The 23,382-nt window shown below is 42.0% G+C and overlaps 1 protein-coding gene and 1 long non-coding RNA gene across 5 annotated transcripts in view; one reads left to right on the top strand and one right to left on the bottom strand.

Annotated features, from left to right (window-relative positions):
* Positions 1-23,382, top strand: part of CDON (cell adhesion associated, oncogene regulated) — a 123,143-nt gene that overhangs the window by 55,720 nt on the left and 44,041 nt on the right. The window contains exon 1 of one of the 4 annotated variants that reach the window (XM_082200248.1): positions 11,027-11,183. The exons of 1 other annotated variant lie outside the window; for it this stretch is intronic. The gene's annotated coding sequence lies outside the window, so the exon portion shown is untranslated. Of the gene's footprint in view, positions 1-11,026; positions 11,184-11,320; positions 11,468-15,074; positions 15,239-23,382 lie in introns of those variants that run through there. 2 more of the 4 variants (XM_082200251.1, XM_082200250.1) reach the window with 2 other exon arrangements.
* Positions 18,806-21,628, bottom strand: LOC309519375. The gene is made up of 2 exons (XR_014213825.1): positions 21,456-21,628; positions 18,806-18,909 (listed from the first exon to the last, which is right to left on the bottom strand). It is a non-coding gene; the product is annotated as an uncharacterized lncRNA (long non-coding RNA).

The following is a 23,382-nucleotide window of genomic DNA, read 5'->3' on the forward strand; positions in this document are numbered from 1 at the left end:
TATTGAAGGAGGGGAACTGGGGTGTCAAAGGCAAGTCACTCCACCTAAATAAAAACAAAGCCCCGAAGCAGAGGATCTTTTGTGCTGAAGGATCACAGACAGAAGCTCTGTTGGTTCAGCTTCCTGGCTTCTGGCAACAGGTCAGGCAGAGTTAAGTGATTTAACTTTTTAGAAAGGAGTTAAGTCCTCTTTCAGGGCTTTTTTTTTGTTTTTGTTTTTTCTTAGGATTAGAGAAAATGTGGGTGTTTTCCCCCACCACTCCACCCTCCTCCTCCAGGCTTAATTCTGAAAGAATGCAGAAGGATGCATTCAAGGGTGCTGTCCCGAGGCACCCAACTTTAATCACAAGGTAAACCTTTTGTGAAGTTACCCTAATAGAAAAGACAGCCATTCTAGGGTGCTAATTAGCTCTGAGTTAAGCTTCTGACAAATCCAGCTGAAATAAATGTGGGATGGGAAACACATCCAGGAATGCAGGTAGAAGAATGTGAATGGAGGTGAATGAATAGCCTCCGCTGATTATACATCCCCTCCTCCGCAGCACTCCGACAGACAGGTAGCGGGGGAGAAAGGATGTTTAATCTGAGACCATAGAAAATTGTATTGTGGCCTGCCTTTAAGGATCTCTGCCTGGGTTTTAGTTGCTGCTGTCAGCAGGACTGTCCTTTCCTTAGGGAACTGGAAGAGAGGCAGAGAGTGCACCATGCTGGGGTATAGAGTACATCCTGGCAGGGGACTGGATTTGATTCACTCCCTTAGCATCATTATTCTCTACAGAGCAAAGAAATTTTAAAAAGGGGTATCTAAGTGAAGCAGGCAAGTGGAGTATCTAAGTGAAGCAAGCCACATTTAACAGAGGCCATCTAGAGAAAACATGCTAGCCATGTCTTCTATTCCTTGCAAATAAGTCGCTTTTTGATTTGTGGTTATTTTGTCCTTGTCTTGTTTGCAGAGATTTGCTGGATGAATATACATTTGCTTTTCAGCTTTGCAGCAGACTCAGGAAACATTAACTAATTTTGTCTGATGAGTGAGGAAAGATTTCACCATCCTCAAGGGCAGTTCCACGACACACACACACACACACACACACACACACTTCATTTTAGTCATGCCACAAGTTCATTTGAAAGCTGATGTTATGTGAAATAAGCTCTTAAAACTGCCAGAAACATCACCCAGTTGTTTAAAAACACAGTCTCAAAAAGAGCCCAAAGTTATTTCAGTATGGCATAGTGGACAGAGCATTTAGACTGGAGAGACACATGTTCAAATCTCTGCCCAGCCATGGAGCTCCTTAGGTAGCCTTGGGCCAGTTATTCTCAGCCTAATGTGCTTCGCATGGTTGTTTTGGCTTAAAACATGGGAGAGGGGTACCATACTAAGCTCTTGGAAGAAGAGTGGGATAAAATGTTTGAAAAGCTCATTTGGAATCTATCTTACACATCAAGGAAATATATTTAAACCATGTTGTTGTTTAGTCGTTTAGTCGTGTCCGACTCTTCGTGACCCCATGGACCAGAGCACGCCAGGCACTTCTGTCCTCCACTGCCTCCCGCAGTTTGATCAAACTCATGCTAGTAGCTTCAAGAACACCATCCAACCATCTCATTCTCTGTCGTCCCCTTCTCCTTGTGCCCTCCATCTTTCCCAACATCAGGGTCTTTTCCAGGGAGTCCTCTCTTCTCATGAGGTGGCCAAAGTATTGGAGCCTCAGCTTCACGATCTGTCCTTCCAGTGAGCACTCAGGGCTGATTTCCTTCAGAATGGAGAGGTTTGATCTTCTTGCAGTCCATGGGACTCTCAAGAGTCTCCTCCAGCACCATAATTCAAAAGCATCAATTCTTCGGCGATCAGCCTTCTTTATGGTCCAGCTCTCACTTCCATACATCACTACTGGGAAAACCATGGCTTTTACTATACGGACCTTTGTTGGCAAGGTGATGTCTCTGCTTTTTAAGATGTTGTCTAGGTTTGCCATCGCCTTTCTCCCAAGGAGCAGGCGTCTTTTAATTTCGTGACTGCTGTCACCATCTGCACTGATCATGGAGCCCAAGAAAGTAAAATCTCTCACTGCCTCCATTTCTTCCCCATCTATTTGCCAGGAGGTGATGGGCCCAGTGGCCATGATCTTCGTTTTTTTGATGTTGAGCTTCAGACCATATTTTGCGCTCTCCTCTTTCACCCTCATTAAAAGGTTCTTTAATTCCTCTTCACTTTCTGCCATCAAGGTTGTGTCATCTGCATATCTGAGGTTGTTGATATTTCTTCCGGCAATCTTAATTCCGGCTTGGGATTCATCCAGCCCAGCCTTTCGCATGATGAATTCTGCATATAAGTTAAATAAGCAGGGAGACAATATACAGCCTTGCCGTACTCCTTTCCCAATTTGGAACCAATCAGTTGTTCCATATCCAGTTCTAACTGTAGCTTCTTGTCCCAAGATTTCGCAGGAGACAGATGAGGTGATCAGGCACTCCCATTTCTTTAAGAACTTGCCATAGTTTGCTGTGGTCAACACAGTCAAAGGCTTTTGCATAGTCAATGAAGCAGAAGTAGATGTCTTTCTGGAACTCTCTAGCTTTCTCCGTAATCCAGCGCATGTTTGCAATTTGGTCTCTGGTTCCTCTGCCTCTTCTAAATCCAGCTTGCACTTCTGGGAGTTCTCGGTCCACATACTGCTTGAGCCTTCCTTGTAGAATTTTAAGCATAACCTTGCTAGCATGTGAAATGAGTGAAATTGTGCGGTAGTTGGAGCATTCTTTGGCACTGCCTTTCTTTGGGATTGGAATGTAGACTGATCTTCTCCAATCCTCTGGCCACTGCTGAGTTTTCCAAACTTGCTGGCATATTGAGTGTAGCACCTTAACAGCATCATCTTTTAAAATTTTAAACAGTTCGGCTGGAATACCATCACTTCCACTGGCCTTGTTATTTGCAGTGCTTTCTAAGGCCCATTTGACTTCACTCTCCAGGATGTCTGGCTCAAGGTCAGCAACCACACTACCTGGGGTGTACGAGACATCCATATCTTTCTGGTATAATTCCTCTGTGTATTCTTGCCACCTCTTCTTGATGTCTTCTGCTTCAGTTAGATCTTTACCACTTTTGTCCTTTATTATGGTAATCTTTGTACGAAATGTTCCTTTCATATTTCCGATTTTCTTGAACAGATCTCTGGTTCTTCCCGTTCTGTTGCTTTCCTCTATTTCTTTGCATTGCTCGTTTAAGAAGGCCTTCTTGTCTCTCCTTGCTGTTCTTTGGAAATCTGCATTCAATTTCCTGTATCTTTCACTATCTCCCTCGCATTTTGCTTGCCTTCTCTCCCCCGCTATTTGTAAGGCCTCGTTGGACAGCCACTTTGCTTTTTTGCATTTCTTTTTCATTGGGATGGTTTTAGTTGCTGCCTCCTGTATAATGTTGCGAGCCTCCATCCATAGTTCTTCAGGCACTCTGTCCAGCAAATCTAAATCCTTAAACCTGTTCCTCACTTCCACTGTGTATTCATAAGGGATTTGGTTTAGATTGTATCTTACCTGTCCAGTGGTTTTTCCTACTTTCTTCAGTTTAAGCTTGAATTTTGCTATAAGGAGCTGATGATCTGAGCCACAGTCAGCTCCAGGTCTTGTTTTTGCTGACTGTATAGAGCTTCTCCATCTTTGGCTGCAGAGAATATAATCAATCTGATTTCGATGTTGCCCATCTGGGGATGTCCATGTGTAGAGTCGTCTCTTGTGTTGTTGGAAAAGCGTGTTTGTGATGACCAGCTTGTTCTCTTGACAGAACTCTATTAGCCTTTGCCCTGCTTCGTTTTGATCTCCAAGGCCAAACTTGCCAGTTGTTCCTTTTATCTCTTGATTCCCTACTTTAGCATTCCAATCCCCTATAATGAGCAGAACATCCTTCTTTGGTGTCACTTCGATAAGGTTTTGTAAGTCTTCATAGAACTGGTCAATTTCAGTTTCTTCAGCACCAGTAGTTGGTGCATAAACTTGGATTACTGTGATGTTAAAAGGTCTGCCTTGGATTCGTATCGAGATCATTCTATCATTTTTGAGACTGCATCCCAGTACAGCTTTCGCCACTCTTTTGTTGACTATGAGGGCCACTCCATTTCTCTTACGGGTTTCTTGCCCACAGTAGTAGATATGGTAGTCATCCGAACTGAATTCGCCCATTCCCGTCCATTTTAGCTCACTGATGCCCAGGATGTCAATATTTATTCTTGCCATCTCATTTTTGACCACATCCAACTTACCCAGGTTCATGGTTCTTACATTCCAGGTTCCTATGCAATATTTTTATTTACAGCATTGGACTTTCCTTTCGCTTCCATGCATATCCACAACTGAGCGTCCTTTCGGCTTTGGCCCAGCCGCTTCATCAGCTCTGGATCTACTTGTACTTGTCCTCCGCTCTTCCCCAGTAGCATGTTGGACACCTTCCGACCTGAGGGGCTCATCTTCCAGTGTCATAACTTTTATATGCCTGTTGTCTTTGTCCATGGAGTTTTCTTGGCAGGGATACTGGAGTGGCTTGCCGATTCCTACTCCAGGTGGATCACGTTTGGTCAAAACTCTCCACTATGACCTGTTCATCTTGGGTGCCCTGCTCGGCGTAGTTCATAGCTTCTCTGAGTTCTTCAAGCCCCTTCGCCACGGCAAGGCAGTGATCCATGAAGGGGATTTAAACCATAGGCTACATACAAAAAAGGTGTTGCCTCCTATTTCTCTGATAGCCAGCTCAGGCATCCATAAACCTTCTGGGGACTGGGCTGGGATAAAGGAAGCACATTAGCCACAGGTGGGTTTGAACCACAGCTCTTCCAAGAAATGAGGTGCAGGGCTGCTTCTTGAACTGTTCCATGTCCTTGAAAACCATGGGGTTTCCTGAGTCCTAGCAGCTTAATGTGCTCTTTACCTGGCTCTCCCTGTTGCGATGATACTAATACTAATAATACTAATACTAATACTAATACTAATACAGTGGTACCTCAGGTTACATACGCTTCAGGTTACAGACTCCGCTAACCCAGAAATAGTGCTTCAGGTTAAGAACTTTGCTTCAGGATGAGAGCAGAAATTGTGCTCCGGCGGCACGGCAGCAGCAGGAGGCCCCATTAGCTAAAGTGGTGCTTCAGCTTAAGAACAGTTTCAGGTTAAGTACAGACCTCCGGAACGAATTAAGTACTTAACCCGAGCTACCACTGTACTAATTTATTATTCATACCCCGCCCATCTAGCTGGGTTTCCCCAGCCACTCTGGGCAGCTTCCAACAAAGTATTAAAATACAGTAGTCTGTTAAACATTAAAAGCTTCCCTAAAGAGGGCTGCCTTCAGATGTCTTCTAAAAGTCTGGAAGTTGTTCTTCTCTTTGACATCTGGTGGGAGGGCATTCCACAGGGCGGGTGCCACTACCAAGAAGGCCCTCTGCCTGGTTCCCTGTCACTTGGCTTCTCACAGTGAGGGAACCACCAGAAGGCCCTCGGCGCTAGACCTCAGATTTCTCCTTGCCCTCTGCTGTCTGTGTATGATAACCTCCTCTTCCTACCAACAGGCTCTGGCCTGATCTACAGATGCAGCAGAATCAGTGGTTGTAGAGAGCAGCACTTCAAGGTGCAGCTTGAGATGCGGGGAGATCACATATGGGAATCCTCTGTTTATGAACTCCCTGCAAATAGACAACCAGTACAAATGGCAAAATGGCCAAGTTGTTGTTGTTTAGTCGTTTAGTCGTGTCCGACTCTTCGTGACCCCATGGACCAGAGCACGCCAGGCACTCCTGTCTTCCACTGCCTCCCGCAGTTTGGTCAAAATATGCTGGTAGCTTCGAGAACACTATCCAACCATCTCGTCCTCTGTCGTCCCCTTCTCCTTGTGCCCTCCATCTTTCCCAACATCAGGGTCTTTTCCAGGGAGTCCTCTCTTCTCATGAGGTGGTCAAAGTATTGGAGTCTCAGCTTCAGGATCTGTCCTTCCAGTGAGCACTCAGGGCTGATTTCCTTCAGAATGGATAGGTTTGATCTTCTTGCAGTCCATGGGACTCTCAAGAGTCTCCTCCAACACCATAATTCAAAAGCATCAATTCTTCGGTGATCAGCCTTCTTTATGGTCCAGCTCTCACTTCCATACATCACTACAGGGAAAACCATAGCTTTAACTATACAGACCTTTGTGTGCTTTTTAATTTATTTACAGGGAGTCTGTTTTTATTCATTTGGTGGTGGTAGGCGTATTCAAAAGTGGTATCCCACACCAGGCATTGTGGAATCATAGAACTGTAGAGTTGGAAGGGACCCCAATGGACATCTAGTCCAGCCCCCTGCAATGCAGGAATCTCAACTAAAGCACCCATGACAAATGACCACCCAGCCTCTGCTTAAAAACCTCCGATGGAAGAGTCCACCACGTCCCAAAGAAGTCCATTCTTGTCCAACAGCTCTTCCTGTCAAAAAGTTATTCCTGGTGTTTAATCTCCTTTCTTGGAACTTGAAGCCAATGGTTCGAGTCCTACCATCCAGAGCAGGAGAAAACAAGCTTGCTCTGTCTTCCAAGTCACAGCCCTCGAGATAGCTATCATATCTCATTTCAGTCTCCTCTTTTCCAGGCTAAACACACCAAACTCCATCAACAATTCAGAGTTTCAGACCCTTGATCATCTTGGTTGTCCCACTCTGCACATCTTCTAGCTTGTCAATATCTTTCTTAAATTGTGGTACCCAGAACTGGACACAGCATTCCAGGTGCAGTCTGACGAAGGCAGAATAGAGTGGCACTATTGCTTCCCCTGATCTGTGTAAGAATTTAGGCTGCAGTCCTAACCCCCTTACCTAGGAGCAAGCAGGACTTATTTCTCAGTAGACCTGGTTGGTTGAATCTACTTGCATGCCACTTTTCCACAATGGGCTGCACCCAAAGTGGCTTACAGCAAGCGTCCAAAATCAGAATACAAATATACAAAATATAGAGCATATCAGTAAATTTCAAAAATGGTAATTTAACAAACACAGAATAAGTTCAGTATTACCAAAACACACACGCCACAATATAGGTTTAAGTACTGTAAACGCGGGTGGCGCTGTGGGTTAAAGCCTCAGCGCCTAGGGCTTGCCGATCGAAAGGTCGGCAGTTCGAATCCCCGCGGTGGGGTGCGCTCCCGTCGTTCGGTCCCAGCGCCTGCCAACCTAGCAGTTCGAAAGCACCCCCGGGTGCAAGTAGATAAATAGGTACCGCTTACCAGCGGGAAGGTAAACGGCGTTCCGTGTGCTGCGCTGGCTCGCCAGATGCAGCTTTGTCACGCTGGCCACGTGACCCGGAAGTGTCTCCGGACAGCGCTGGCCCCCGGCCAATAGATGTGAGATGGGCGCACAAACCCCAGAGTCTGTCAAGACTGGCCCGTTCGGGCAGGGGTACCTTTACCTTTACCTTTACTGTAAATACAAAGCAAAACAAGAGTTAACTGACAATAAAGTTTCTAGTTTTCCTGTACTGCAAGCAGCTTGGCTTACAGCTCAGAGGGGAGGGGTCCTCTCACCAGGCTAGATGACACATACAGCTGGCTCCCAAATCCTTACTCCAGAGGAGGCTGGCAGCAGCAAACAGCAGAAGTTGGGCAGGGCAATGATGGCCAGTCCCTTCCCTAGCATCCTAGTGCATGTCTTATTGGTTAGGAGTTCCCTGTTGGTATAAAGTTTATCCATGAATTCTTATGGAAGCAACAACCTTTTATTTTCACTCGTTGAAAGAAATGTTTCCGCTAATAGTATTACAATTTATAAGCACTTACCTGGATGACAGCCAGCCATTTCCTGAGATCCCCTTTTCCATTATATTTCTTTTAAAACTTGGTGGAGGTGGGGTTTTGAAAATGCTTTTCTTAATTTAAACCCTTTGTTTTCGCTTCACTATTAATGTCAATATATATGGCCTGCAACAAAGAATCTTGTTTTGTCTAGCGACGTTGATCCTTCCAAAAATGCTTATTTTTAGAACACCTAAAAGTCAGCCAAACATGCAGCAGCCACAATCTGTCTTCTTTTAGACAGGAAAAATACAAGCTTCTATTGGGTTTTTGTTTGTTTGTTTGTTTCGTTGTCAACTCCACAATGTTCAAGTGGATTCTAACCACAGCCAGATGACGTATAATGTCACTAGGGTGGGTGGGTGCCCTAATTTACAATGGGCAGTCCTCTATTGGGCTGACTCTCCTCTATTGGAAGTGTCTAAGTCTCGTTTAAAGAGAAAGAACCCCAAGAATGGTGAGAAGGTGCCATGAAGTTTGAGATCAACAGTGAACACCTGCACAGAAGAGAAAGCAGACACCTGGCCATAGTTGTTCCCACTACTGTGAGATGTATTTTAGTTAAATGATAGCAATTCTTCCTAATTTTACATCATTACATATAAATTGGGGATGCGGGTGGCGCTGTGGGTTAAACCACAAAGCCTAGGACTTGCTGATCAGAAGGTCAGCGGTTTGAATCCCTGCGACGGGGTGAGCTCCTGTTGCTCGGCCCCTGCTCCTTCCAATCTAGCAGTCCGAAAGCACGTCAAAGTGCAAGTAGATAAATAGGTACCACTGCGGCAGGAAGGTGAATGGTGTTTCTGTGTGCTGCTCTGGTTCGCCAGAAGCGCCTTAGTCATGCTGGCCACATGACCCGGAAGCTGTATGCTGGTTCCCTCAGCCAATAAAGCAAGATGTGAGCCGCAACCCCAGAGTCGGCCACAACTGGACCTAATGTTCAGGGGTCCCTTTACCTTTACTTTTTACATATAAATTAGATACGTAAGTTCTTTGCAAATCTGTGTCCTCTTTTGAGGTGATACATTTCCACTCTTTTTGGGTGCTATATAAATGAGCACCCCAGCTGGAGCTAGCTGAATTGCCCATGGTGTATTGTCATTGAAGAAATATTTTATTACTGTTCTTCCCTATGTCTCTATATGTTAAAGGAGAGAGATAGTCGGAGAGGCTAAACAAACTTATAAGAGAACAAGCCCCATTGGACACAATGGTCTTAATTCCAAATAAACATGTATCGGAGACAGAAGGCATGTTCAGGGCTGTATGTTTGCATGAGTGACCAAAGGTAAACTTGATCAGAACAAGAGTTATTGCAGGAGCTACTCAAATGCTACAGCTATTAGAAAGTAAGATCATCACTCCTGGGATGGTAATACGTACAGGATAGGGGTGCATGCATTCTTGAGCAAAGATAAGATACTGCGTTGAATTTCATGAATGCACATTTCAATTTTTTCCTTTCATTATGAATGGGTAAGTGTGGCAAAGAAAGGAATAACAATAGCAAATGAAACCAGGAGGCTGTACTCTGTGTATCAAGTGTAGAATTTTATTTATGGCATTAGAATTACACTGGCTTTGTGCCAGTGCTAAAAAATCAACCCCGTGGCACTCCTTTCAAGGTTTTCAGCTTCCCCAAGGAGAGAAGTTCTAGTTAGCAAATGAGTAGCTTTATTTATTTATGACACATGGCCATTTTTAATTTCAGAATTTGTTATGCATATCATCACTGCGGCCTCTGGGGACATCAGGCATAAAACGGAACCTCTGATATATAGCATTCCGTGCTGCTGCTGGTAAATATATTAACTCAGCCTTGCAGAAGACTTTCAGATAATTTACTAGCTCACCTGTCTACAGCTACAGGCCATCAAGCAGACCCAGCAGCAAGTTGCCCTTTGTTTATTTTTGTTTAATTGCTACCTTTATATCTCTCCTTTCTTCCATGATGCATACAGTAATTCCCAGACAGAGGCTCTGAGTGACTGACCCAAGGATATTCAGTGAGCTTCATGGCTGAGTGGGAGTATTTGAACCCTAGTCTCCCAAGCCCTAGTTTGGCACTCTAACCACTGCAGCGCACTGCCTCTCACATATGTGAGCCCTGTGGTGCTCTGGTCACTTTAAACTGCTATCATATGCCTCTATGCAGTGCTTTTTTCCTTTAAAAATGTTTAGGAGTACTCTCATTTTGACTCAAGAAAATCTCCATTTTATAGTTCAAATCGGGAAAAATAAATACAGTAAATGGACAAAAGTGCAAAGATTCACAAAATGTTTAGAGGTATGCATCTCCCTGCGTCCCCCCAGAAAAAAGCACTGCCTCTATGAATAAAAAACACACGTAATTTTTTTTAAAATGGGTTTTATAAAGGAGCAACACTGCAATCCCACACCTGCTTACCTAGGAGCATGTCCTACTAAACTAAATGGGGTTTATTTCTGACACTAGGATCGTAGCGTTCATCTCAGTAAAGTGCGCAGCGATAAAGCCCACAGCAAACCATACACGAACTTCGCACGTTGCTGGATCTCATTGAGAAAACTGGAGGTCAAACAGAGTTACACATGCCCGCAGCCCCGCCTCCTTTTCTGGACGGCAACGCCCATGTTCGTACGGGGGGGGGAGAAACACCTTCGCTGTTCATTCCTCGGACTTCCAAGCGGCGGCGCCCCCCCCCCCCTTCGAAAGCCAGCCGTTTCGTACACAAAGTCGCCGCCCTCACATCTCCGCTTAAGCAACGGACGCGGCTCGGCCAGGATTGAGATTTCGCTCTTTTACGCACGCGCACCCCCCACCTTCCATTTGTTTACGCCATTGGTACATTCCAAGAGTGTTGCGGCGGCGGGAGGAGGGAGGAGCGCGGGAAGGCAAAGGAAACCGCCGTTTGGCTGAGCGAGCGCGGTGGGCGGCGCTTGAGGCGCGAGCCCAGCCGTTTCGACTCGTGAGGAGAAGAAGGAGGAGGAGGAAGGCGGAGCCTCGAGCGCGCGCCTCCCCCCTCCCTCTCCGTCTGTGAGAGGCTGCGTTCGGGCGCGAGCGGGCCATGGGGCGGGGCTTAACGCACCCACCCACCTACCCTCGCGAGCGGAGCCGAGCGCGCGCCTGCCGCTTGCTGGCGCGCGCGGGCGCGTTCCCTCCCTCCCTCCCCTCAGTTCAGTCAATCAGTCCGTCAGTGCTTGAGAGTCGTGTGTTGTTCGTTGGCGGCGGCGGCGGCGGCGCAGGACGGGACGGTCTGCTCTGGCCGGTTGGTCGGTCGGTGTTGGATGGAGGGTCCCGTCCGCCTCGCCTGCTCTCTCTGGAATGTACTGGGGGGCGGCTGCCGAGTGGGAGCGAGGGCTCTATGGGCGCAGGCAGCGCCGCTGCTGCCGCTGAGGAGAGGTGAGAAGGAGGGGAGCCGCGGGGGTGGGTGGGGGGGTGGGGGCGAGTTGGCTACGGTGGGTGTGTTAAAAGCCGGTGAGGGGATGAAGAGAGGCCGAAGAAGTGCCGGGGCTTCGGGCCGAATGCCTTGAGCCCGGCCAGCCCTGGGTGTGCGCGCGTACGTGTGAATGCGCGCTTGGAGTTACAGGTCACCTCAGGAGGGCAAAGTGTAGGGCCGGGGGACGCTGCTGCTGCAGCTGCTGAGGGCCTTCAGAGAGGAGGAGGTGGTGCTCTTCAGTTAAATGGTGAGGCTTGGTGTTTACAATCGGTTCGTTTTTACGGCTACGTGTAAAAAGAAAAACCTCGGGTCTTCGCACACTGTACTCTGAACCGGGAAGTGGGGCGCGTTTGTGTGTAAACGAATCGGATCCGAAGCAAGAGCCGGGTGTGAGCTGCAGGCTGATTTTGGCGGGGACACCCCCTCCCCAATGCACAACACCCACACACCCTGTAAAAAACCCAACAACACGGGTCATCAATGTGCGAAACAAATAAACACGTGCGCACATGTGTGACACCTTTAAAGGCTCGCTGATTTATTGTGCGAGTAAGCTGGTGTGGGCTACGTGCAGCAAGCAGCCCACTCAATCAAGGCAAGAAGCAGTTAGGTTTTGCGATGAGGCGGGAGTATCAGCAATGTTTCATGGCACCTGGAAGACAGTTTTATCCGGGATGTTAGCTTCACGAAAGCTGCTGCCATAATAAACCTGCTCCTCTAAGTTGTGCCGCATTATTTAAAGACATGAAGCATGATCCAGCCAGCCACATCGAAGTTGGATCACAGTTCATGAAAGTGGGATTCTGTAGCCCATGTAAATTTATGCCACAATAAGTATATTGCTTTTAAATATGTTATAGAAGTGAGGTTTAGGTTTCTATTGTGTTCTGGTGTTTATATTTGGTTTTAATGCATGTTTCACGTTACAAGGTACTTTAGGTCTCTTTTTTGAAAAATGCATCTAATGAATGCAATTCATAATAATAAAGCTTCTTAAAGTGCCCCAAGACTTTCTTCTGTGTATATGTGTTTGCTTTAATATAGTTTCTCATGCATCTGCCCAGGGGAAAGTAATTGGTGTGGAAGTACCTTTTTAAATCCTAGAACTGTGAAAAGAAAGAAGCATTATGACTTTAGTCTTTAATTCTGGGTGTCATTTTTGATATCACGGTATCCATCCTCTAAGGTTGGCACTTGAAAAATCTGTTTGTTGTTGAGTGCACCCAAGCTTTCCCCCTATATACAAAGGGATGAGCACCTCTTACTCAGCTGTACTTTTCTGCAGAGTGCATATGCAAACTAACACTGGGGTTCTGGAATAACCAACGCCTCCTGGTTCCATTTATAAATGTGAAAGTTTTTTTTGGGGGGGTGGAGGCAGATGACTCTGCTTAACAATTTCTTAACTTTCATTTTTACCTGACAATGGATGAAATATTTTGATTGGTATGAATATACCCTCTTGCACTTGATTACTTTACTTTAAAATAAGTTAACCTAGTACAAGACATCACTTTTTATGTCTTCTGCCCCCATATCCTGGACTTCCTTTAAAGTCAAAAAATGCTTCTGCCTACTTTTTGTTACCTGACTTTGCAGTCAGGGATAACCTTACCTGATTGTGTTCCTGTCATTTATGATGCAGTTTCAAAAGCTCTAGTGTGTACATGTGGAAGGAAGAATACCTGTGATTACCTGTGTGAACTGGAAGGTATTCTGTTCCTTCTGGTTAAGGCATGGAAGCTGTATATCCATGACCAAATCCCATAGAAGCAGATAATTGGATCCTAAGCAGCTGCCATGTCTGCAGTCTTCTGATGCTGTCTTGATCAGAAACTTGCTTTTGATAGAGCCAAAAGCAGTTCCTGGCACTTCAATGGGAAATGTGATTGAGAAGCTTGGTTGTCAACTTCAAACTGTTTTAAGTTCTGGCACATCTCTTTATGAACATGAAACTGTAAGCTGCATCTTGTTTTTCTTAAAAAGTATTTATAGCAGCTACATGTTGGGAGTTCTTCTCATTTGGGCTGAGATGAAACATCACATTTTGTCTGGAAAGTTTAAATTAACTGTTGTTAACTGCTGCTCAACTAGAAAGCATTCTTACCAGGAGCAGCCTGCATTGCTGCTATCTGTTATGCACATGTTAAAATTGCATAGTGTCCAAATGAGTTGTGTGGAAGAAAGATATTATAAAATAGGAAAAGTTTGTTTCTCTGTACTGTACCTAATTTCAGAGGAACAGTTTGCTTACTTAATCAGGAACATAATTTGCTGTGACTTGTGGGTTTACATAAGAGAATTCTTAGCATTAAGTTCTTTCAGCATCTTAATTAACCAAACTTGCAGGTGATTGATGCCTCAATCTGCTGTTCCTGGAGGCTATCTCTATTGATTTCTAAGCAGAGTATTTATGATTCTCTGTCAAAACACTTGTGTTTGTGTCAAAAGGAGATCAGCTGTGATTTTAACCCTGTATCACTCTTAACAGAGGTTTGGCTGGTTTTAAAACTTTGTATTCAAATATTATTTTTCCTGTGAAAAGAACTCTACAGTGTCATTTAGTTTTCTCAAAAAGGACACAGTAAAGAGTTGGATCATGTTGCTTTAGTTTGTAGGTTTCATAATCCTTGCCCAGTCTAGCAGGTGGTTTGACTTTCAAGTGAATTAAATTGATTGTTTAGACAGCCAGGTCAGCAAAACAGTACAGAATGAGTTTTCTATGTACCAGAGCAAAGACTGTTGTACTCCTTTTACTGTCAACGTGAGAGAGGACTTGGTACTGAACTCAATTTAGGAGGCCTATAATCTGATGTTTTTCCATGATGTATAAAAAACACGCAGACCTATTTTGATGTATTTTTACATTTTTTTGCCGGGCAACTGTTTCTTTTTAGTTATAGCATGTACATAAACTAGGGGTTGAATCTAGTTCATTATGACCTATTATCTGACAGTTTCCTTTCACAAGTAATAATGGTTGTAATCTGTCTGCAGCGCATTTTAAACAGGCTTTAGGGCAATGTTATTTTAAATGTTAATGTTATCTAACTGTGAAATATCCCTTGACTTTTAGCCATAAAAGTTATCTCCCAGGGCCATTTGGCATTCGTTATATCTCATGATTTTCAAAACTCATAGTATTCAGCAACCTCAGCGTCATGTACAAAGAGATTTCATTTTTAAAGTTAAAAATCTAAAGGAAAAATTAATCACTGCTAGCTTGTTTTCATGCTCAAAGAGTTAAGCATGAATGTCTTGCTGTTAAAATGAAACCATGCAGCATGCAATAATAGGAAACATCCCTTTGTAGAATATGTAGCATTTTGTATGATTCTTTTTATATTTCCTTAGTTCCCTTTTTCAGCCTTGCGATGTACAGTATCGCTGTCACGCACAATCTGGGTAATAGTACTGAGGTGATATTAATGTGACTCTTTAAAATCAAACTAATTATATCTGCCTGAAAGAGCCACATTAGTGTGATTCTTGCTCCCTGGTGCTTTTTTGGAGCCCTGGAGACAACCTAGTGAATAGGGCTGAAAATTCATTCTGTATTTGATTAAATGGAACAGACTCGTTGCTTCTTACCCCAGCAGGGGCTATGAGATCTCTTGATCCCCGAAGCGGTTCATAGACCCTGGGAATTCCATTAGCAAGCACCTGAGGAATTTCTGCCCTGCAGTGCCTTTTTTTGTAATACGGGTGGGGGTGGGGAAAATAGAACAAGAAGTATATCACTCTTGATGATGAGTGGGGGAGGCTACACCAGAAGAATCTGTATGTTGGCAGATCTAAAATCAAGGCATGACTTAACAGCTTATCTAGTGAGAGAAAAGCCCAGCCCCAAAGAATACGAATAGTTAGACACTGATGTTTAAAGAGAACTGTACTTTACTTAAGGCACTGAAATTAGTTCAACCACCCTTATTATTGAAACCATCACTTATTTCTCAGTCTGAAGAAGCAAACCGGTGGCAAAGCATTATCAGTGCAAGCACTTAGACTTGTGGAGTGGGTGAGTCTTTATAAAAAGATGGAATATAACAGGCAATGGTGTGTACTTTTTATTTGCCAGTTAATATAAATTTGGTTTTTTAATTATTTTTAATCATATTTGTGGTACTGTTTAAAGCACAGATTTTTGCTGAGAGAAGCCTCTAGAGCACTATTTTGATCACGCTGATTTTTTTTAAAAGGTCTGAATAAGTAACAGATTCTTGGTAATTAATCTTTTATTTGTATACTTTTCATCTTCCCCCATAGGAAAAATACTGGTAATTGAAGCTTTTCTCAGTAGTTCCAAGTTTGCGTTCATTATCTTTTTATCTTAAATCTTTGATAACATATGCAAGTGGTATATGATTTGTATGCAAGAATATATATGGATTGCACTATACATGTTTGATCATTTGGTGATTATCATATTTCTATATTGAATGGTATATTTCTTATGTGGTCCATTGTTTCCATTTACAATTTGTACATGGAATTTATGACTATTTTTTAGACATACTTCATTAAAACAACTAAGGTGCTTAGCAACTGAATATTGCACCTTGCCTGAACATAATCACAAAGACTGCATAGGTAGTCTTGTGTAATGTGGCTTACTTTTAAGGATGACAATCCCTTCTCTAAATACATACTCCCCTCTACCTGCTCCAATTTTTAAACATTATTTTTTAATTGAAAAGGTTTAGGAAGCGAAGCTTATTCTTTAACATGATTCTTGGAGGGTGTGCTAATTTCAGGGTTTAGATTTTCTGTTCTTATTTGTGTATGTACATTAAATGTGGAAATTGTAATGATTTGATTTACAGCACCAGCAATGCTTTTTCTTCTTCTAAAGAAATGTTTAGGGGTACTCTCATTTTGACTCAAGAAAACCACCATTTTATAGTTCAAATTGGGAAAAATAAATACAGTAAAAGGACAAAAGTACAAAGATTTGCAAAATGTTAAGGGGCATGCATCACCCCAGGAAAAAGCACTGAACATCAGTATTGGCTAAGATTGTCTCTGGTACTGTCTGAGTTTGGAATCCAATTTTAGTAGTTGCACTGACAAACATTTCCAGTAGCATTTCTAGTTTATCATTTGGATATTTTAAAATAGAGCATATGAAGGGGGAAGAAAAATGTAAGGAGTTCCTTAGATTTAATTCAATCTGTTGCATGAAATATACTTCTGAAGTAAGATTGGAATATTATTTGTTTGTAAGTTTCATTTAAGCATAATTAGGTATGATGTGGGCTAACAAGTATAATAAATAGCTTAAATGTCAGCCTGGTAAAAGCACAAAACAGTGGGAAAATGATAAAATTGTATTATATTGATTGACACAAGAGCTAATATTTTAGGATTACAACTGAATCCTGTAGTCCTAACATTTGAAAGTAAGATTTTATTTCCAACACAATTTTTATTCTGAGAAGTTGGCATTCTCTGTTCATGATCTGCAAACATTGATCTTCTCTATTTCTGTTTAGTAAAATTATCTAGTTTGTGATGTTTACAAAATTCTTTTCAGCTATGCAGAACATTGGCTGTGACGTACTCCCTCTGCTGGTCAGCTGCAAAGGCAGCACTATTTGTGAATACAGTACCTGTTCAGGAAACTTTAGAGTAGTAGACACTTTTCATGTTTGATAGTACAACAGCTATAACTTTAGGGAAACAGAGAAAACAGTAATTTGGGAGTCATACAAGCACTACTATCTGTCTGTTAGAATGTAAATTCAAGATTCTTGATTTCAGCTTTCTCTTTTGGAATGGGTTCACCAAAGCACGAATTGCACACACATGCATTTGTTATCAAAGTACAAAAAATAATGCACTGTATTCTGTACATTAGGAGAATAAAGCTTGTGAAAACTAGTGGGCAGTCAGTCCATGTCAAGTTATTGGCACAATAAAACTATGAATTGAAAACCACAGAAACAAGTTTGGATAGTGACTTGAAGAAAGGGCACAGTTTTTAAAATGTAATTGTATCTTAGCATTGCAGCCAAGTCTGTTCTTTTAATGTAAAGTAAACTATCTTAAAGTAGCCTGGGGCATTTTATGTAGTACTGATGTCTGCCTTAGAAATGTGTCATAAGTGAGTATTCCAATCTATATTTTGTGTGGTAACTGATGTGGCATTTGCTTTATGAGGCCAGTTTTTGATGGTTCATTATGCTCAAGAAAAACGTATCAGTAAATAGCAGGTAACTTTCTCTGTCTCTACTGAAAATGGTTTTTCTTGCTACCTGTAGCGTTTACATAAGTCTACTTTCTACATCTGTCTTGATGAGTCTTCCCCAACCTAGTGCTCTCCATATGTTTTAGACAACTCCAGCTGGCTGAGGCTGATGGGAATTAAGTCCAACAATATCTGGCAGGCAGCAGATTGGGAAAGGCTGACATTAAGGTTTTAGAAATTAGTGGCCACTGAGAAAACAGCATGCTGGATTAGACGGACCTTTGGTCTGATCCAGCAGGGCTGCTTGTATGTTTGTATCCATAGAAAAGTAGGTGGCAAGTGAAAAAGCAGGGTATTGATGTAAGTAAGCTGTACAGAGAGTGTGTGGAAGACAGCTGTGCTGAAAAATCAGGGGTGGACTCTAGCTAATCTGCTGGGCATTGAGGATGCATATGAGGCAGAGATGTACAGTGCACTGAGGGTTTACTTACCTCACTGCTTCAACAATGGGGTTGTGATTTTATGACAAGTCCATTGAGGTCTGGGCATCTCTAAGACCGTCATAACCAGGCAGGAAATGTATGTGATCTTAGAAGTGAGAAGGCAGCGGGTTCTGATTCTGAAAGTTTGTTGAGTGTAAAGGAAGAGAAGTGGTGATTGTCATCCCTGTCTTTCTACCTGAGCCCTTTGTTGGCAGTATAGGCAGTGAACATATTCTCCTCACCCCTCACAGCATATATGCAGGAAGCATGATGTTGGCACAAGAGAAAGCATGATGAAGTCAGGTGACATATCAGTAAGGGAGGGTGATGGAATAAGTTAGGCAGACAGATATGGGAGATAAACATGGATGATGGAGGCCATGTATCAGGAAAAGTGAGGAGAAATTTTCTCTCAGTCTACTATTTAGTAACTGTGGGCACATTTGCGTATTCTGTACCAGCCAATGCATTGGGTGTGGGCCTCTAGGGTTCTAAATTGAGCTATTAGAAGAATAAGTCTTGGAATCCAGTGTCAGCCTCCTGATGGTGCTCTCTGTGATTGAAAGTGAGGGCATGTTAGAGGAGGTCAGCAGCCTCTTCCTACCTATGGAACTTCTTTCTTCCAGCATTCTATGAAACCCTGTGCTGTACTGGACAGATATGGAGAAGGTGTCAGAACACCACTTTTTGTCCCTTATACCTCCCAGCTAAGACTATTCCAACCCATCATCCATTACAACTATATTTTGCAGTTTGGCAGTAGGCATGTCTTGATTCACCGGCAGTCCCCCTAACCTGAATTAGCTGCTCACCATTGCCAACAGCCCACATAACAGAGGCACAAATGCAAGGATCAGACACTGCAACAACATCAGATACAGATGCAATAAAATAGGTATTAAAGGACCTAATAATGTTAACCACAATATCAAGGGTTTATTCACCTGCTTGTCTTCCAGTATGATAAACAGCATCATCTGCCAGTAATGGCCTTCTGCATAGGGCAACCAGGTCAGTAGTCTCTATGCAAAGAAAGAGAGAGAAAACACAAATATTACACCAAAAAGGACAATATTCCATTGGAGAACATTTTACCACCACAGAATACTCTGTTACTGACCTTAAGTTGACAGTTCTTGAACAAAGAGAAGTGTTGATTAACTTGCAATGTCAGGATGTGTATGTTACTGTTCACAAAGCAATGTTGCTCCTTGTAATTCTTTTACATACAGTTAAGCGTTAATACATTTTTCACCATCTGTGTTTCTTACATTTCATTTTCTGCTCATCTGACAGCTAATGTTTTGTCTCTTTATAGTCATGTGTACTATATTGTAGCTACTCATTCAGCATCATATTCCATACATCAGATAAAGTGGACTTTAGTCCTTGAAAGCATGTGCCATAATAAATTAATTTTAAAGATGCTGCAAGACTTTGTTTTTTGCCTATGGTCTAAATAAAACAATCAAGTTGTTGCTTGAATACCTGAGGCTACAATCTTAGAAATTATTAAAAAGCAAATAATCACAAATCCTTAATTTAATTCTTCAAATCCCCATTTAGCAATCACAGAAGTTATAAAGCATTTGACTGCTGGTGCAAGACTTGCCTACTACTAAGTGGATTTATTTCTGGCATTATATCCTATAAATCAGGGGCTGTACAAACAATGTTGATACCATGTAAATTTTAGAATAGCTGTAGCCTTCAATCCAAGAAATCTTTCTAATAAGACTGCTGCATTGTTGAAGGAATACTGAAATGATACTGTTGTAAATCTGCTGTTCTGTGATCTGATAAAGCTGTTGAGATACATTTTGGAACATTAAAGCTTGATTTCCTCATGGAATCTTCTGCTGAGTTACCTGGAAATTTGCATTGGGTTTTGGTTTCCCAAAACCTGAAAGAATTACAGGAGGTTAAAAAGTGTGGCCCACCAGTTCATTTGAATCTAGTATATATGCCAGCAAAATGCAAGCAAGACTGAGTTTGGTGAAAATGTCAGTGAAGTATAGAATAAATAACATGAAGTCAAAACTTAACAGTTGCTCCTTTCTTACTCCGTATTGAGTCAGATTTAATTCGTCTCTCCCATATGCTGGTTGAAATTCTGTGGAGCTCGTGTTTGCTTTGTGTTCCCATTCATGAGACTTGTATTTTCCCTGTGGCCATGAATTCAGTGAATTCTAATTACCTATGATGTAAGACAGTAGTAGATGACTGGGTGGCTATAAATTGTAGCTGCAGGTGTGGATTTAATAGATATATGTTCCTTTTATGGATCACAAATAGTATCTATAGTACAAGTTGCAACAGAAAATAACACTTGATAAGCTGGCGTACTTTTGGCCTGTATTTTATAGAGTTGCCATAGTTTCTTGACAATGTCAGTGTAAGTACAGTTGAAAATTAAGTTATTAGTTATTTTAGAGTAGAGTTCAGATACCTTTGCACAAGTGCTTAATGACTGGTGGATACTTAATAGCAGAACACAATTATTCTTTAGCCAAAATGGATACTAAACAGTGTGGTGTAATGGTTAGAGTGTTGCAATCAGGACCTGGGAGAGCAGGGTTTGAATCCCCACTCAGCCATGAAACTCACTGGATGATCTATCTTAGCCTAACCACGTCACAGGATTGTTGTGAGGATGACATGGGGGGGGGGGGAGAGAGAACCATGCACACCACCTTGAGATCCTTGGAAGATAAAGGTGGTATATAAATGTAAGCAATAATAATAATTAATAATAACCCTAATGGATATGTTCTGCCTTCAAAGTTGGAAACCACAGGAGGGGAGAGTGATGTTGTGTTCAGATCCTGCTGGTGGGTTTTTCATACACATCTGGTTGATCAGTGTGAGAACAGGCTGCTGAAGTAGATGGGCCACTGGCCTGATCCAGCACTCTCCTTTTAAAATTCTTGTGTGAGTGTCTCTTCCTGTCATTTAAGTTTTGGAATTTCCCAAAAGAACAGTGTTGAGGCATCTGAGCATTGTGATGGAATGAAATGTCAGATCTCTACACTTGTTCTTCCTTCATCATATCTGAATCATCTTTAATGTCATTTTTCTAGTCTTTCAAACCAAATTAATAGGTCTTCAGGCCTCTACGTTGGCTCATCTTACTTTTCTCTCTATGCGATTGAATTTGAGACTACTTGAGGGATCGTATTTGGATTCAAACCTAGTTCTTGTTGTACACGTTAGTAGCTTTCTTTCTTTTTGAATGCAAAGTATCTTAACTACTGATTGCTTACACTAGTGAATGGAGTAAGGCACTGTAAAGCTAAAAGAATTTCCTCACTGAAAATGCACCAACAGTCTACTTGGATTTCTTCTTCTGTACAGGCAACTCTCCACTTACGCAGGGGTTACACTCCAGGGACAGCGCATAAAGTAAAAATCGTATATAGTCAAAACACATTGGGTTGAGTGGGTGTGCAAGATTGCCAAAGCCTTTTTCCCTAGACACCTATTCCATTTCCGTCCACTCATTTATTTTTTAGCCAAGCACATAAAGCTGGATGTGTTCAAGTTAAATGCACACAAGTCGCAGTTACCTGTACTGCCGTGCTTGATTTGCTTTCTTGAGATGTGTGGACTTTTACTGGGTTGTTTATGCACTTCTGGCATGGCATACCTTGTGTGTTCTACTCCATTCTTGTGACATACTTTAGTCAGAATGTTTTGGAATGTTGAATAATATACAGAGAATCATGCTTCTAGGTCAGAGGGTAGAATCAATCTGTATTCCATGTGCAAGTTCCATTAGACTGTCATTGGCCATACCTAAGAACCAGATGTGTTCGACATGGTTTAGTGTGCATTACATAGTCAGGGCCATATGCATGCCAAGTTTTAGAACAAAGCTGCTTTTTTGTGTGTCTCGTTATAACAATTGAATAATTAAAACAGTTGAAAATCCTGCCCTACCCTATTCCTTCTATAGCTTGCAGATGTGTAATTTAGTTGACCTATGAGTTGAGTTCAAGAATGAAAATTTATAGACCTCAAGGCAAAATGTAAAAGGCTTACCAATTGAAGTGTGGCTCAGATAAATGGTTGGTGGCCGCTATCTAGCTTCGAAACATGTACAGTTTTGGGGTTTTTCAGAGGAGAAAAGTATTTCTCTCTAGGCATCACACCATAATTAGAATTTCTTACACAACTGTGTAATCAGGTTGGCAGCATGTCAGCAAAATGTGTACAGTTTTTTTAGCTATGTGACCCACGGAGCCTTACAATGATGAGTTGTCCAACTTTTCTTAGCCTTTATAGTTTCCAAGAATTAAACTGTAATAGAAATGTTGAAAAGTCAGGAGCAAGGAAATACATTAAAATATGTATTCATTGGTCGGTGGTCATAATCAGTGGTCATAATTTCTAAGTTAAATCAATATTTTTTAAGGGTTGCAAAAAACTCTTCAAAGTTTTCTGTTACCATTCTGTATGGCATAAAGAAAGACTCAAAATGGGACTGGAAAAATGTAGTGAACTCTAATAAAAGAGTAAATGGACAATTTACTACATTATTTTGTTGAAACGTTCCTTGGGGGTGTAAATTTAGTTTAAGGTGAATTATAATGCCTCTGAGGAGAGTATATATTGATACTCACTGGACAGTTTACTGTTTTACTTGAGTTCTCTCCTTTACCCTGTACTATTTTGAGGTTTACCTCTTTCTCTGCTCTTTTGCATTTGGTTCTGTCCTTTTTTATTTAGTGTTGTAGCAGTTGTTTGTAGCCTTCTACTTGTGAGCTATAATAATCCTGGTTCATGTTGCAAGACACAAGATTTTCATAGTGACTTTCAATTTCAGTAGTAGATGGATTTATGTGGATTTAATACTTGCAGAAATAAGCCACCATTGTACTTTGTTTCACAATAACTTGCACACAGAGAATTTGTCTCAGGATTGTGGGTTTGAGACCTACGTTGGGTAAAAGATTCCTGCATTGCAGGGGGTTGGACTAGGTGTCCCACATGGTCCCTTCCAACTCTACAGTTCTATGATTCTAAGTTTCTGTGAAATAAACTCCCTGGAAAAGTTCAAGAGTTCCTTCAAATGGTTGTGGTGTTTGATGAAACATGAAATGGTGCTTTGTGGCAAGTTGGCATATTTTTGTTCCTACTAGCTCATGCTGAAACTTGACTCGAAAAACAAAACACCCTAGTCTAGTCATAGTGAATCAGTGGAACACTTTACCTGTTGCTTTAAATTAAACCTTTTTCCAGGAAAGTGTTGTGACTTGTAGAATCTAGAAAAAAATTTTTACTAGTGCACATCTGTGATTCAAGGTTGTAAAAAGTGCTTGGTACACCCTTTATCTCTAGAGTTTGGTTTATCTTTAGTGCCTGACTCTGTTTTTAATTTAAATTTATATTTACCACTTTGAGAACTGAAGGTTCTCAAAGTGGTAAATATTAATATACTATTAAAATCAAACAAGGTTAGGAATGAAGTTACAGCAACAAAGTAAGCTTTAA

The sequence above is a fragment of the Podarcis vaucheri genome (genome assembly GCF_965113315.1).
Source record: "Podarcis vaucheri genome assembly, chromosome: 15".
Lineage (NCBI taxonomy): Eukaryota > Metazoa > Chordata > Lepidosauria > Squamata > Lacertidae > Podarcis > Podarcis vaucheri.